This window comes from Felis catus, chromosome B1 (assembly GCF_018350175.1).
Source record: "Felis catus isolate Fca126 chromosome B1, F.catus_Fca126_mat1.0, whole genome shotgun sequence".
NCBI lineage: Eukaryota > Metazoa > Chordata > Mammalia > Carnivora > Felidae > Felis > Felis catus.
The window spans coordinates 139701901-139710520 of record NC_058371.1 but is presented as its reverse complement, the minus strand read 5'-3'; the positions used below and the strand labels follow the sequence as shown (position 1 = coordinate 139710520).

At 43.8% G+C, this 8620-nt stretch overlaps 1 long non-coding RNA gene across 1 annotated transcript; it reads left to right on the top strand.

The window, feature by feature from the left end:
- Positions 1–898: 898 nt before the first annotated feature.
- LOC109499445 lies at positions 899–7484 on the top strand. The gene is made up of 3 exons (XR_002156720.3): positions 899–1571; positions 5197–5316; positions 6586–7484. It is a non-coding gene; the product is annotated as an uncharacterized LOC109499445 (long non-coding RNA).
- Positions 7485–8620: the final 1136 nt, after the last annotated feature.

Genomic DNA, 8620 nt, shown 5'->3' with positions numbered 1-8620 from the left:
GCCCACCAACAAACAACACAGGTTGCTTGGGGCCTCACTTTCCAAAACAACCCCCCCAAAACTTAAATGCCCCTATGTTTCTGTTCCAGTCGTCCAGAATCTCCTCTTCATCAGCTGGCTTTGTTACCTATTGGGGATTCAGAGATGAACTTAGGTCTAGAAAAAGGTAAGTAGATGCTGCTTTTTGTAAAGTCTGGAAACATGTAGTTTGAAGGATATGTGTAGATTTCCCTTGTGTTTTCTTTTGTATGATCGTTAATTTAGTCACACTATCAGGAATAATGCTCAATCTTGGCTGAGCTACGGCCCAGGCAATGCAGGTAGGTGTGTTCACGGCAGATACTTGAGGGCTGGGCTCCTGTGCTGATCAATTTGCCCATGAGATCTTTTTGGCGGGAATTATTAGGGGAAGGGTGCTCAGAGCTAGTCTGCCTTCAGCCAAGGCAAACTGAGAAATGTTTCATTTTAATGCTGCCTTTTCAAGCTTTCTGATGTATGCTAACTCTCTCCACGTCTGAACTTTCTCAGATGAGACTTTCCAAGATTCCATAGCCTCACCCATCTGCCCAGCTAGCCGAGGTCACTGAGGCCAGGGGCATGGATGTCTGCTCACAGCTGCAAAGGTAACAAGGTCACAAGGTCATGCAGGCTTGCAGCTGTATTGGTCAGCTGAAGTTCAGGCAGGTGGCCTGAGCTCACAGCCCTTGAGACCGAAGGTTCTAAACACCGGGGAAAGGGAAATCAACCGGTTGCTGCTCCAGGATCTGCTCTGTCCCAGTCGGGGGCAGAATACCAGATGCCTAGGGCCTTCGATCTCCAAGCATGCTCTCTGAGCAGATTCCGAATCCCTCTCCTCTTTTGGCTTTTGTCAGTGGGGTAGGCTAAGGGCGGGGAGAGGTGGGGGGGGACGCCTGTATTTCCCAGGATCTGCTTGCAGGGTATAGTTTACGCCCATAGGCTGGGCAACTGAAGGGCCCCAGAAGACACGCAGATCCTGCACCTGTTCCAAGGCGTTTCAGAGGGGAGACCGAAACCCGACCCGCCCGAGAAAAGTTCCCAAGGTCCCGGGCCCACTTCTAGGTTATTCGGCTCTTGGAGGCCCAGAGTCTCGAGTTCTGCAGTGGCCGCCAATCGCGCCAGTTCCAAGCACCCGTCTGCCGCCGCAGTTCCGCGCCGCGGTGGACGGGGTGGGGGGTGGGGGACAGGTGTTCTAGCCCTAGTTCTGCATTTCCCACCTCCCACCCCCAATCTTTGAACTGCGATGCACCGCTTGCTCTCCGTCCTGTATTAAGTTTTCCCTCCCCGCAGCTTCTCCCTTAGACGCCGTGACCAGTAACCGTCAAGGAAGTACTCCCACGCCCATCCCGATTCCGAGGACCCGAGCCCTAGAGCGGCCTAGCCGGGTGGATCCGGAGGTTCCTACCTCTCGCTCTCTTTCCACCCACTATCCGTGCACACCCCTTTGACAGCCAAGACCTTGCGGAGAGCCAGAGACCGGTCCCCTGGGGCAGACCACTGCCGACTCACGGAGCTTGGGGCCAACGCGCGAGCAAGGATCCGGCCCCCGGGAGGTGGGGGACGGGGGCGGGGGCCGGGGGGTTAGATTTAGATTTTCTTTCTTTTTTCTCCTTGCCCAGTCCCGTGTTCTGAAATCATTATTGGCTCCTACCGTGGTGTCTTCTGTCTCCCCTTACCTCAGTCCCTCCTCACCTCCATGTCTCAAGCATTTCTGAAGATTTGAGACATTCCCGGAGTTTTTCAATAGAAGCCTGCCCTTGCTGATTGATTCTCAGCCATCCAGGCAACCGACTTTTCTGGGAGCAGCACCAGCCCAACAGGAGACTTTACTGTCAATTTACTGGGTATTGAGGACTCCCCCACACCTGATCTGGGGATTCAAAGAGATGGACACGTGCCAGTTCCCCCTAGACACACACACACACACACACACACACACACACACACACACACACTTCTACAACAAGTTCTTCCTAGGAGAAGAAGCAGTTTGCCTGGCTTTTGAATTGATATGCTTTTGGCCTTGCTTGGAAATGTCATTGTCTTCCCTTGGAGGCGCAAAAACACCTCGCCAGGTGTAATAATTTTAGCCTGCCCAGAAGTTTTATGAACTGGAAATGGAATGAGAAGCTGGGCCACCTCCTTTTTCTCTTCCACATGCATTTTGGTTGACAGGTCGGCCATGAGGCCTAGAATGTTGAGGCCGGAAGCCATCTCTTAGACTAGTGGGCTTGAATGCCCCCCGACTTTGTAATCTGGTGGGGCAGGGAGAACCGACATTTTGACTTTCTACTTCACAGATCCCATCCCTAAGGGAACTTTAGTTTTTCTTACTTTAAATTAGAACTTAAAACTTTTCAGGAGTGCCTGGGTGGCTCAGTTGGCTAAGTGTCCTACTTTGGCTCAGGTCACAATCTCGCGGTTGGTGGCTTCAGGCCCCAAGTTGGGCTCTGTGCTGACAGCTCAGAGCCTAGAGTCTGCTTCGGATTCTGTGTCTCCCTCTCTTTCTGCCCCTCCCTTGCTCACTCTCTCTCAAAAACAAATAAACATTAACAAATCAAAAAAAAAAAAAAAAGAACTTAAAACTTTTCAGAAACACATCTATTCTCCAGTGGTGGTAGATGAGGAAACTGAAGAAAAAGTTCTATAAAGAAATTCTTTTTTTTTAATCTGTAGGATTAGAGGTCTGGTAAAGTGTCCTATGTAAATAGCTAACCTGGTTATACTCATTTACTTATCCCTTTTCAAGCTATGTGTGTATGTGTGTGTGTACTGAAATATATATGTATGCATGTTTTTACACATGGCATATATATATTATATACACACATATATACTTATATATACCAATGTACATATCCAATTTAGTACACACATACACAGGCACACAACAGGCAGGCATTGTTTTCAGTACTTTTCATTTGTCGATTTGGATTAATTCTCACAACTTACCCAAGAAGAAGCCTGCTAAGGGTTCCACTCCTTCGTGTTTTAGGATTGTGTGGTGAGTATGGCTGTCATCTTGGAACAAAAAGATGAATCTAATACATGGTAATGGAAAGAATAATGACTTCTAAGTCAGACAGCTTGCTCCAAAATTTGTGGCCTTTCCATGCATGCGTCTCAGTTTATTTTACTTGAACTTGTGAATAATACCACCTCTGGTCTTATCACACAACTGTGTCTTGAATAGCAAACCAAATCATTCACGTAGAAGCTTTTCATTTATTATACATGACTGTCTTCCCTGTTGGTGAGAGATATGCTTTTAGCCTTAACTTACTTTCCTTAGGTGGTTAGGATGCTTTATTACCTCTATAAGAAATCTTTTGTGATTTTAATTTCCTTTAGTGATCTTTGCTCGTTTTTAAGCAGAAGTGGGAGTAACAGCTGGTCTGATTTTGAGTTTTGATCTGGCAGGGACCCCTGACTCCAGCTCACATTTCCTAGTGTTTTTAAATGGATCTTAAGCGACAGTGCATTATTTCATTATACATTTCCTGGCTTTTAAAGAGATTTGAAGGATACATACAATATCTTTTTCTTTTTCCCAAATTCTTCAGGAAATAAACTCTTCAGAGAAATATTAAGATTTTGTGTGTGTGTGAATCAAGAAAAGGAATTACACTTGGAAGAAAAAGCCATGGGACAAACATAACTATCAGTTCTTTATCCCTTCACTTGTCTGCAGATGTCCAGCTACCAATTCCACAGTCTTCTCATCCTTCTCCCCGCCTCTGGAGAAAAGCAGAAGTGTGGGTTTCAGGGGAGGGATCCAGAAAACGGTCTCACCCTTGACCAGGATCCCAGAGCACATCTGCTCTGGGGGTTGAAATCGGAGCAATGTAGCATGATTACACTCTTGTCTGGAGATTCATCTCTGGATGGGTGTGCCAGGGTTACACCATCCCTTGTAGAACTCAGAGTAGCTTTTTCTGCGTTTAGTTACTTTTTGGTGAAGTGTGAAACTTTTTTTTTAAAAAAAGCTTTTGATGACTTCTTTTCTCCCAGACAAACAAATGGATTAAGATCTGTTTTCCCCTCTGGCAAGATTTCACTGGGTCTTTGAGAAAGACAAACATAGCCTAACAGCGACACCCAGCCCAGAAATCGATGCAAATCATTCAGTTAAAAACTCTTAGTATCCCTAAGCTTCTGTAGGCTCAGGGGTTCAGTGTGGGAGCCAAATGAGGATGGAGGAAAGAAAATAAAGAGACTATTATTGCAGAGTCACTCTTGGAAAGAGGGGTAAATTAGAAGTTCCCATTAAAATGCTGCTGGAGAGAGTACAGGTAAAACTATTTACTTTTAGCAGAGTTGGTCGAAGTAAATAGTGACTGCCATGAAGCTTATCCCCATAGACAATGTAATCTGCTCTCTGAGTTCCAGCTCAGAACTTCCTTCTTCCGCTGCCTCTGCCTTTAGGCTTTATTAGTTCCCCCTTAGTCCTTTCCCCTCCAGCAAAGGGGTGGCATACCAAATTCCCACTGGTATGAGTAAATAGCAAAGAAAAAACGTTTGAATTTACATGAAGGCATTTTTCCCTCCATTAGTTTACTTTGAGCTTCATTTCTAATTTTGGAACTGTCTAAAGAAGAACGATGCATTGTTATGCAGCAGAACTTCTCTTCCTGGGGTGATAATGCTTAAAACGACTTCCAAATCAGAAGGTTTTTTTTTAATTTTGAGGCTGCACTTGAAAGTATTTATTAAGCTTCCAAACATGCCTAAACATAAAACCAGAGAGATATTTAGAAAACTTACCTCTCAAAAATTGAATTCCATGCATAGTAAAGATAATAGCATAGTAAAACAAGTTTCATCAAGTTACATGATTGCCAGCAGCTCACATCTGAATTTCTTAAATCCTTTAAATATTCAAAATACATTTATTTTGATATTAGGCCAATTTTTTTTTAAGTAAGTTCCACACCCAACATAGGGCCCGAACTCACAACTCCAAGATGTAGAGTCATGTACTCTGCCGACTGAGCCAGCCAGGTGACCCAGTATTAAGCCAATTTTATGACAGTTCAGAAAGAAGGACTTGGGATTTCAGATACCACAGATTTCTCTCTTCTCTGGGTTGGTGGCTTTCCTTTGAACACATTTCAGGAGAAAGAATTTAATGCTTAATATGTACAGTTTCTGAGTCGCTGTCATAACTCTTTACAACAGCCTGCTCAGGGATCCAAGAGCATGGTCAACTGGCAAGACAGATAAAGATACTGAAGAGAGAGGACCTCTGATAATGACTTCACAATTTCCTTGGCCGTAAGGAAACAACTCCAAAAGAAGGTAATTTCCCCACAACTCCCATTCTCAGAAATTTTCGTTGGAAATGATAGATATTAAGAGCTCACAGAGTAGTGATAATGGAAAAGTAATATTTCCCAGAAAAGCAATAATGTCTATAGGACATTATAGAGGAATATATTCCTTGGGTAAGAGGTCTCTGTAAATCATCTACTAACTGTTAAAAATGCAGATTCCCAGATGAACTTCCAGAAATTGGATAGATCTCATTTGGGGCCCAGAATCTTGTGTTTTAAGTAATCATCCTAGGTGATTCTAGAGCAGTGGTTCTTTTTTTCTTTTTTTAAAGATTTTTCTAAATGTTTATTTACTTTAGAAAGAGAGAGAGTGTGGGGAAGGGGCAGAGAGAGGGGGACAGAGGATCTGAAGGAGAAGGCTGTGTGCTAATAGCAGTGAGCCCAAAGTGGGGCCTGAACTCACAAATTGTGAGATCATGACCTGAGCAGAAGTCAGACACTCAGTTGACTGAGCCACCCAGACACCCCCAGAACAGGTGGTTCTTGATCCACACTTTGAGAAACACTGCAAAGGGTTTAAGCTACAATTAGCCGTATGGAAACAAATTAAAATATATGAGTACCTCAGTCTAGAACCTTGCTATGTTTCGAAATACTGAGCATAAATTGAATTACAGTGTTATAAATATACAGTAAAAGTTTTTTTTTGTTGTTGTTGTTTTTTCAATCTTCAGTGATGCTCTGTCTTTGTTTCAGATCAATTTTTAATTCCTGGTGATTGATAACATGTCAACATTTTGCTCTTTCTTTCCCGTTCAGGCTGGGTCATTTGTATAAACAACAACAAAAAATGCGTAAATTCATAGAAAGCCTCTGTTTAAGAAAACTTTTAAGCTCAATCTTTATGGACAATTTTTATTTTATTTTATTTTATTTTATTTTATTTTATTTTATTTTTACTTATTTTTTGAGAGAGAGAGGGTGCAAATGAGTGAGGAGCACAGAGAGAGAGAATCCCAGTAGTGGCAGAGAGAGAGAAGCAGGGCTCACCCAAAGAGGGGCTCCTGCTCACCAGAAGCAGGGCTCAAGCTCACCTGATGTGGGACTCGAACTCACGAACCGTGAGATCATGACCTGAGCCAAAGTCAGATGCTTACAACTGAGCCACCCAGCTGCCCCTATGGAAAGATTTTTAAATGTTCATGGATCATCACCCCTTGAGGGGTTTGCTTTTTATTTGGGGGGTTTTCAATAATTCGGGGTTTTCTAAAATTGTGTTACAACTTATTTGTAGATGTTCGTTCATGGCCTTCACCCATCAGGCTCTGACACTAAACTCCTAAGGACTCTCTCTACCCATGGATTTTGAATGGATATTAGCAACAGAATTGACAATCTCTTACACTAACAGTTTGCTCCCTGTTCCAACTCCCCAATCAACCACTGTTGCTTCTCTGACAGCCCATGCCTGCACAGAGACTGCTATTTTCTGATGGTGAGTGAGTCTAAGCCACCAGCCACCAGCTCAGACTACAGAAGCTACTGGTACCCCAGAAACAGACCCCTCCTCTGCTGGCTTCATCTCACTGAGTTTGCTAACTTGTACTACCATCACCATTAGGGAATCAGATCTAAATCCGAAGGGGTGGGACCAGAAGAGCCTCGTAGCACCAGATGTAGTGCAGCACCCACAGTAACCCATCAGCTCTGATGTTGCCTGTTATCCCTGACCAGGTTATGGGCTCCTGAAATGCATTTTTTAAATGTAAACGTAGCTATAAGAATCTTGTCCTAGCCTACTGGGCTTCTAGATTTGTCAGGATATGCCTAAATTGAAAGATAGGTACAACCTGAAACTGAGCCAGAGCTACAAGATGATTTTAGGTCCCTACAGTTCTTCATTAGCACAGAGAATCCTGCTGAAATAATTCGATTAAATTGCAGGAGATGGAACGTCTAATCTGCTTCTGGCTCTGCCATTCCCCAGCTGTGTGACCTTGCATGAACTAACTTCTGCAAACTCCGGTCTTCTCACCTGTAAAATGAGAGCTAGATCAGAGCTTCTCAGATGTTTGGGTTATAATAATTACTAGGGCACTTGATAAATGGATTTGGCTCCATTTCTGGAGATTCAGAATGAAGGCAACAGTGGCCTATGTATAAGAATTTGCATTTTAATAAACTCTCTGGGTGATTCACTGTCCACATTTGGGAAATATCTGTCTAAACCAGTGGTTCTCCACTCTAGTCTTCTGTTAGAAACACAAGGAAAGTTTTAAGAAATACTCTTGACTGGTCCCACTCCAAATCAGTTTATCAGAATATCTGATGGGGTACCAGGTGCAGCTGTGCTTTAAAAGTTCTTTTGTGCAGCAGGGGTTGAGAATCGGTGGATTAGATAATCTTTAAAGTATTTCCTTAGGTCTAGAACTCTGACTTTTAATCTGGGATTCTTGGTTCTATACCACAATACCTCTGTTTATTTTTTTTTATTTTTTTTTTAAATTTTTTTTTTAACGTTTATTTATTTTTGAGACAGAGAGAGACAGAGCATGAACAGGGGAGGGTCAGAGAGAGGGAGACACAGAATCCGAAACAGCCTCCAGGCTCCGAGCTGTCAGCACAGAGCCCGATGCGGGGCTTGAACTCACGGACTGTGAGATCATGACCTGAGCCGAAGTCAGACGCTTAACCGACCGAGCCACCCAGGTGCCCCACAATACCTCTGTTTAGAAATATGGACTGATATCATATTCATATTCATACTCCTCAAATTCATATGTGAAAGTCCTAGGCCCCTGGTACCTCAGAATGTGACTGTATTTGGAGATGAGGACTTTAGAGGAGTAATTAAGGTAAAAGAGGGCCATAAGGGGGCGCCTGGGTGGCGCAGTCAGTTGAGCGTCCGACTTCAGCCAGGTCACGATCTCGCGGTCCGTGAGTTGGAGCCCCGCGTCGGGCTCTGGGCTGATGGCTCGGAGCCTGGAGCCTGTTTCCGATTCTGTGTCTCCCTCTCTCTCTGCCCCTCCCCCGTTCATGCTTTGTCTCTCTCTGTCCCAAAAATAAATAAACGTTGAAAAAAAAAATTAAAAAAAAAAAAAAAAAAAAGAGGGCCATAAGGATGGACCATAATCCAGTATAACTGCTGTCCTTAGAAGAGGAGATTAGGACATAGACAAGACAGGAATAACCATGTAAGGATACAAGGAGAAGGCTGCAATCTGCTCCAAAAAGAGAACCCTCAAAAGAAGCCAACACTGTCAGCATCTTGACCTTGGACTTTTATGCTTCTGGAATTGTAAGAGAATAAATTTCTATTGTTTAAGTCC